Below are 8,579 nucleotides of genomic sequence, written 5' to 3' on the forward strand. Positions count from 1 at the left end.
ATGAACAAAAGAAATGAGCAGGCAGTTCACAAAAGAAGAAATACAAACAAATGCTGGTGCTGAAAAAATGGTCCAGGTCAACAGTGACTAGGAAAATGCAAATTAAAAAAAAAAACGAGGTATCATTGTACATCTACCCATTTGACGTATTTACTAATGATAATAATACCTAGAATTTAAGAAGATATGGAGAAATGAGTCCACTCCTACCCTGCTTGTTTGAGTCTAGCAGGCAGAGAGTCTTTGAAGGATAATTTGGAAACAAGTATAAAAAGCCTGAATTATGTTTACATACTTTTGACCCAGAAATTCTACATGTAGAGTCCATGTCCAGAGCATTTATTAAAAATAAGCACTTTGGCCTCAAAAAAAAAAGGCTTTGACCTAAAAAAAATCCTTGCCAATAGCAAAAATCATTAGAAGCAATCTAAATCCTTGACCATAGGGAATGGATTAAGTATATTAATATATATTAATTATATAAATATACTTGGTATAATACAGTCCTATGCAACCATTAAAAATAATGTTTAGAAGCATACTTATCAGATTGGAAAGACTGAAATATATTGTTGAATTAGAAATCAGTTTACTAAACACATACCTCATTTTTATGTCTGTAAAACAACATATAACAAAATACTTGTCAATAGTGATTATTACTGACTTGTGGGATTCCCATTTAATTTATATTATCTTTCATTGCTCACTGCCTTTTCTAAATTTCTTACAGGCAACACAGCACTTTTTAAAAACTAATAAATTGTAATTAAAAAAAACCAGTAAGTGCTAAAACAAACAAACATAAAAACACTACTATAAGGTCACATCCCCAAAAGTGGCAAAAATTCTTTTCTGTGAGTTGCCCAGGACAAAAGTGGCAATAGGAAATCGAAAATGAAATTATTATTCTTGCATTAATTACTATTATTATGGAGGCACAATTGCAGTCTGTGGGTTGCCGAGTTCCTGTTATTACCTGCGTCTAAGTTTTCAGGGAGTCTTTGTGCCCCTCTGGCCTCTTTCATCAGCAAATCTCAGAGCAGCACATAAACATACCCTTCCGGGTGAATTAGAAATGTGGCAAAGACCATCTGGCTTCTGGATGGACAAACGGAGCCTCAGAGGGTAAAGGGGTTCCCCCATCCTAACAGCAGAATCCCTGAACCTCTGAGCTGGAACTAATCTCAGGAGGCACCTGTCACCCAAAGCACTGCGAAGTCCCTGGTAGAACGCTTTGCTTGAACCCAAGACCAAAAAAGCCTCCGAAAAAGCCTTCTTTTTACTTTTGGGGACATTTATAACAGTCAGAAGTCCCCTCCTGATATCAAGGCAGAACCTGCATCTTTGGAATTTCCACTCACTGGCCTTGTTCAGAGAAAGCAGAATTTCTTGAGATATTCTAATGCTGATCTGGATTCTGCTGGGTCATCATTCTGTCCGTCCTGCAGGAGACATGAGAGCGATAAATCTTTGTATCTATAAAAGCTGTCCATCACCTGCCTGTTTCTTTCTTTTTTTACTTAACAGCTTTATTGTGGTAAAATTCACGTATCATAAGTGTACAACTCAATGATTTCCTAGGAAGTCTACAAAGTTGTGCAACCATTACCGCCATCTAATTTTAGAACATTCCCATCACCCCAAAAAGAAATCCTGTATCCTTTTGCAGTGAGTCTCCCCCTTCTCTCCTTTTCTGTCTTCTCCCTAGGTGTCCATTTTACACAGGGGCCTCCAGCTAAGGTGAGTTTCTTGACCATTGTCGAGGCTAGCATTGTCCCCATAGGTTTTTTGGGTTTTGTTTTTCCTTTTTAACTCTTTAAACAGTGTGCTCTGTTCCTTCTAGCCCAATTCTGAGAGACTGCAGAGCACAGAAGGTCAATGAGATTAACGTGCCTTGGTTATGCCTGGATGTTAGGGTGCTAAACCAACCTCCACCCACACACTTTGCAAGTCTTTTGAATAAGGTAGCCAGTGCTCCGGAAATGAGCATTTCGTGGGATTTAGTTCCATTTACCAGAGATCAGCAATGCCTGGGAGAGGGCAGAATCTATGATTCACCTTTGAACACTGCAGATTTTTTTTTTTTAAAGAAACCCTTCTTGCTCCCCTCACTGTGATGAGAGACGATGATTTAAAAATAACGTCAGCCCCACATCACACTGAATTGTAAGTGGTGCTGGGTGTCTTAGGCAGAAGCCCTTCGTGCAGCAATTGGAGGCTGGGGAAGAACCTCCCTAATCCACATCCAGGGCACCTGGGGATGCGGGGGAACCAGGAGAGTTTTGTAAAGATGCGGCAATTCGAGTGGATTGTGAAATGGAGATGTGTGATGTGGCGTTGCTTGCTTTACCCTCACCATCTTTTCAGGGAAGGAAGCTCATATCCTATTTGTGAATGCACAACAAACACAGAGCCTCAAAAGGAATGACTCCATCCTAAGGAGGTATTTTCACGTTGTCCAGAAGTCTTAATTTGTGAAAATACGTCTGTAGTGTACTACACCGGCCATACGTTTTAAATTATTTCCATCGTCCCCCTCTACCAACTTTCATGTGAATATCATCAAGCTAATCCTTTAATCAGCCACCCACTTCAGCCCACCTCCACAAACATCTTCTGGTTTTTGAACCCTCCTTCCACAAATAAGCCTGCAGCCATTATGTGTAAACTAAACTAAGATATGTAAGGTCTCATAACATCCTAACTTGTTGAAAGGTTTCCTCCCAAACTACCATTACCCAACCTATTTCCCAGGAAATGCTTCAACCCCTTCCCCAGGAAATGCTTCAACCCCTTCCCCAGTCTGAAATAACTATTTCTGGGGGAATAGTGGAGGTGAGTGTTGAGGAAACCCTCTGGAAAATGACAATAAAGCTCAGGAAAAGGTTTGAAATTCCTGTTGAGTTTACATCTGAATCTACAGTTTCACCAGCCTCAAACCACCTTCCCTTCCTGTCTCTCAACTGTTCGAGGATTTTTTTTTCTTTCTTTTTTTTTTTTTGTTTTTTTTACAAAAATACAAGAGACTTCTAAAAAAAAACCTGAAAAATAGGAAATGGTAGATCTCAAACTCTCAGAAAATGTGTGACACCAAATGTAAAGCTAATTTCCAAAGTGTAAAGGCTCAGAGTCGGCACCCCTTCCCTTCCTGCCCCACCCCATCCCCACGTACCCCACTCAGAGCCAGCCCACTTTCTCTAAGAGATGAGAAAACCAATTCACACTCCTAAGGTGAAACCACAGATTCTGATTCTTTTTTAAATGCTCAGAATAGTAGAAATAAGGGCAATTTAACTAGTCCCCTTAAGGATTTTTAAACCACTAGAAGGTCTTAGCCAGTTGAGCCACCCCTGTGAGTGCCCCAGCATACACATACACACATGCACACACACACAGATGTGCACATTGTGAATGAAAAATATTGCCAGCCATATCAGTAAACAAAAGATGCTGTGACCATCAAGTCATCAGCCGCTACCGCCACTCTGGACAGTGAGTGGAGGGAACTCAGGATGCGGACAAGCAGGCAGCCCAGCCTCTGTAGCCACCCCTAACAGTGTACCCTCAGGGAACTCCCAAGACATGGAAGAATAGGACACTGGCCCTAGATAGCTAGGGGCATACCAAAAGAATGATTTCAATGAGCCCAGACTTTTGTACCTTCCCATATATAGGAAAATGCTAAATTTCTAAATTTGAGATAACTGGTTTTCTTTAACAGTAACATTTTAATGTTCTAACTACTTGGTCTTCATTGCAAAAAAACTCCCTGTATATCCTGGCTCTTCCCTTGCCTCAATGGAACAGTTTCTTAGAGCAATCTGAGAGGCTGCCTCCCAGGCTCAAGTCCTCAGAAATTCTGCTGAATGAAACAGGACTCTCAACTTTCAGGTTATGCATTTCATTTCAGTTGACAACATGCAACAGCACCTACCCACACACTCCTCATGCGTCCATACATATCCCCTGCTGTAGCTTCTTCATCGAACAGGTTGATGAGAATGAAGCAGGGGGACTTTCTGTTTTTAGTTGCACATATGAGATGCTTGGAAGTAGCCACTCCATTCTAACAACAAGTAAAAAGCTGAACAGGATGAAAAATCAACAGCTTTTCTTGGATCCAGAAGAAAAGGGAGGACACAGGGCAAACTGCTGCTCCAGACTGGAGAGAAAGGCCAGCCATAGAGGCAGTCCCAGATGCCTGGAGCACAGACCCACAAGTGCAGACCACCAAGGGCACGAGCACCCGGGTAGGGAAACCTGGACGATCGTTGGTGAATTGCTGGGGACCCAGTGCAGACAATCCTGACATTTACAAACTCCAGGGGCATCCAGTCACGGGGAGCCCCCACAATTTACCTCCAAGGGCTCGACCAGGATCCCAGAGTAAATACTGGAGAAAAAAAATCCCCTTGTGCTTCCGGCAGGAGGTGGGGGCAGGGGCGGAGGACAACACAATTTATTCTGAAATAGCCAGAGTGCCCTGTTTTTATTAACAAGCGCTGCTCTAAGGGGTAACTAGTTAGCCAGAGCCCAACCTGCTAGGATATTATCAGAGCAAAACCAACCTGGGGGAAGAGAAATATGCAACCCCTGCCCACTCTAGCCATCCTGTCCCACCTAAGAGGAGAGTACAACTTTTAAAAACACTAGCTTTTGAAAACACAGTCCAGAGGCACGGGCTTGCTAAAACTCTGAGACTTAGTCCTTTTCCCACACTCATTACCACATTATTAAAGGATTATTTACAACACATCTTTTTACCTGATACCTCATGCTCAGCTTTCAGAAAAAATTTACAAGGCATACCAAAGGCAAAAAACACAATTGGAAGAGACAGAGCAAGCTTCAGAACTAGACATGGCAGGGATGTTGGTGTTACCAGAGCAGGAACTTTAAACAATTACGATTAATATGCTGAGGATTCTAATGGATAGAGTAGAGAGCATGCAAGAACAGATGGGCAATGTAAGAAGAGAGACGGGAATTCTCCCAACTAAAAAGAACCAGAAAAGAAATGCTAGAGATCAAAAAGACTTTAACAGAAATGAAGAATGCCTTTGACGAGCTCATTAGCAGACTGGACATGGCCGAGGAAAGAATTACTGAGCTTGAGGATATCTCAGTAGAAATCTCCAAATTGAAAAAGCAAAGGGAACTGGGAAAAAATAAAAACAAAAAACCCCGCAGAATATCCAAGGACTGCGGTGACCAAAGCTGAATTTCTTTATTGTTGTTCAGTTGCCCACTTGCACACCACCAGCAAGCTGTCAACAAAATCCCAGCGAGCTTAGAAAGAATGCTACATTTATCCATTAATTCATGTATCTCACGACCTAAGTTATGGCTTCAGGGGGCCTTGGTTGAAAGGGACAGGATGTTAAGAAGTAATAAGAACAGCCAATGAATATATTGAGAAAATGATCAGTTACACCAGTATGCAAAGAAATGCAAATTAGAAGTTGGCAAAGGTGAAGAAAGATAGCGAAAAAGTTGTTTGCCGAGTGCTGCCAGGAATGCCAAAAATGCTTATTCATAGGTTTCAGGTAGCAGCACAATCTCCACGGCTGCCAAACTGTCGGTGCCTTAATTATAAGCTACGAATGTGTTCAGGAAACCCTGGTATTACCCTCGGTGCCCAAGCCAGGCTTTAGAAGCCAGAGACAGCAAGGCTGAGACTGGAGACAGCCACCTGCAGACTCATCATAACCGCCACAGACTGCTGGAAAGCCTCTGACCTTGACCTTGACCCTCGCATTTTTTTTCTTAAAAGGGAAAAAGACTAAGAAAGGCACAGAAACCATTTTTTAAAAATTTTATTGTTTTAATGGAGGTATTCAGGATTGAACCCAAGACCTCCTGCATGCTAAGCACACAGTCTACCACTGAGCTATATACCCTCCTCTGTAAACCACTTTAGAATAGATGAATGATATTAAAATTTGTGCGGTTTGTAATTTGATGAGCAGGTCCTATAACAAAGCCCTATAGCATCTATGGATGACTTTTCAGAATATATCAGTCTTGAGGATAGTTTTATAGCTTCAGCCGCATCACTTTGACATGAACAACTCGCTGATATCCCATTGGTTAACAACTGGATACAGACGTGTCTCTAGATCACATTGCAACGTGCTGCAGAGCAATAGAGCAATTCCTGAAGCGCGGGTGGAGCCCCAGATGGATGCAATCTGTTATTTACAGCTGCGTGATTGAAACCAAACCACATAATCCTAAAAGCTTTAATTATGGAGGTGATCATTTATCTTTTCCTGCTTGTTTTCAGGAGTAGGACAAAATCCCAGCTAATGAAGCAGACCCTCTTGTTGCCTGAATGTTTAAAATTCATACCTTCAGCCTAGACTGGTAAATTTAGCTGTCTACTTGACATCTTTGCTTAGACATCTACTTCTAAACTTAGCTTGTCCAAAATTGACCTTCCCCCTAAAATACTTTCTCCTGATAAACTTGTCCCTGAGCTACTAGAACAATGCTTGGTACGTACACATCATTGAGTTCCTCATGTCAATAAGTGGCATTTCCAACCTCCCTTTTGCTCAGACCAAACATCTCTTCCTCTGATACATCCGTCAACTAATCGTACTACGCTTATCATTGATACATACCCCAAATTCACCCACTTCGCGCCACCTCCACAGCTACGGCCCCGTTCCTAGTAACCATTTTCTTCCACCTGCGTTCTTGCAAGAGCCTGATCTCCTGTGTGTATTCTTGTACCTTTCACTGTACTCTCATCACTACAGCCAGTGTTCCTTTTCAGATATAAATCAAACCATGTCACTCCTCTGCCTAAAACCTCCAGTGGCTCTCATCTCACTCAGATAAAAGGCAAAGTCCTTACAGTGATCTGCAGGGCATTGCACAGCCTGCGCACCACCACCGCCAACGTCTCTACTACCCCCACTGCTTCCCTTTGCTCACCTGCTGTTCCCTTTAGAGGCAGACATGCTCCTGCCCCAGGACCTTTGCACTTACTTTCTCTTAGCCTGGACTACTCTTCCCTACGTCTATGCATGGCCTACTCCCTCACCTCCTTTAGAACTTGACTCAAATGTTATCTCTTAGTGAAATCTTCCCTGACCACCCTTTTAAAAAGTGCTGCTTACCCCTCTCATTTCCTCTCCCATTCCCTGTTTTATTTTTCTCAATAGTACTTCTCACCAGCATATATTATATATTTCATTGTCTTATCATCTATTTCCCAACTAGAATGTAAGCTACACGAGGGCAAGAATGTTTGTTGTTTGTTCACTGTTGTTACTAAGCAACTAGAACAGTGCCCCATCCATAAGTGCTCAACATTGATGAATGAATGAATGAATGAACTCTGATTTTTTTTTTTAATAGTAATACATCAGATCGAGTGTGATCGCCCTCTGCGAGTGCTACGAACATGTTTTCCAATAATGAGAGAGGATAGGAACATTTTGCAATGGGAGTCATCAAATGGCCCAAAGGTTTCTATGCTCTCACCTCACAGACATCAAGATGCCCCAATGAAAAGGCTTTCTGAATGCTTGTGGGTGTGACTACTGTCATTCCCTTCAGGACATAAACTCAAAACTGCTTGCATATATTTTTCCATAATCGCGGATCACCAACAAATTGAAAGAAATGTGACCCAATGTTCTGCTGTTACTCCTGCAGGAGGACCTAATTTCTGATAATGTACAATAGCCTGGGAGTGAGAAAACATGTCAATACATTTCTTCTGAGAGTCATACTTAGACGCGGCTTGTGCTATGAAAACTAGTCTAAACATTTTCCAGAACATGTAAATTCTTCCAGTTGCTGGGGTCTAACGAAGAATCAGATCCTACAGATAAATGTTTATGGCTTTGCATTTGGGGCAAACCTTATATATACGCTGACTCACTCAGAGCTCATTTCCAGCCCTTCTTCCTTGCCGCCTCCTGCTTTAGAGGCCGGCACATGCATTCCAGATTCCCCGGCTGCTCCTGCAGCCAGGAGTGCCCACGGGACAGTCTGGCTGATGAGACACGGGAAGGAGTCTGCCAGGTTCACACGCCTTTCTCTCCTCCCACATTCTCTGCTTTGGAATGGAAAGGATGCCTGGAGGTGTGGCAGACATTCTAGCAATTGTGAAATCAAGAGAAAAAAGTGTGAAGCACAGTGAACCAGACGTGCAGAAGGGGCCTAGAACATTAATGACATTGTGGGATGGCTACGGTAGCCTGGTCTGCCTGCCTCTAGCTGCTAGTTATGTGAGAAAATGAATATCTGCTTTGGTTAAGTGACTATTAAGAGGGTTTTCTATTACCAAGTGACCAAAAAATTCCTAAATTTTACAAATATATATATACGGGACAGTTGAGTTCATCCTACACTGGGGGTGATGATTCCTCCATATGTGCCTGGACTTTCTCAGTTTTAGCACTGAAAGTCCTGTGTCCCTGGAGCCCTTAGTTGTGCAGATGTGGACAGTTGGTCACTATTTGTGCAATGCATACACTTAAGAAAAAAATACGGGGAACACTCAAAGGGATAGGCTGCCTTTAACATGCATTTATTCATAAAGAAATTCATCGGTGCTA

General features: G+C 42.3%; 1 long non-coding RNA gene across 1 annotated transcript; it reads right to left on the reverse strand.

Annotated features, from left to right (window-relative positions):
• Positions 1-1,264: 1,264 nt before the first annotated feature.
• Positions 1,265-8,043, reverse strand: LOC140685853 (uncharacterized). Its single transcript, XR_012059285.1, has 2 exons — positions 7,901-8,043; positions 1,265-1,445 (listed from the first exon to the last, which is right to left on the reverse strand). It is a non-coding gene; the product is annotated as an uncharacterized lncRNA (long non-coding RNA).
• Between the last annotated feature and the right edge of the window lie 536 nt (positions 8,044-8,579).

Source organism: Vicugna pacos, chromosome 15, assembly GCF_048564905.1.
Source record: "Vicugna pacos chromosome 15, VicPac4, whole genome shotgun sequence".
Classification (NCBI taxonomy): Eukaryota; Metazoa; Chordata; class Mammalia; order Artiodactyla; family Camelidae; genus Vicugna; species Vicugna pacos.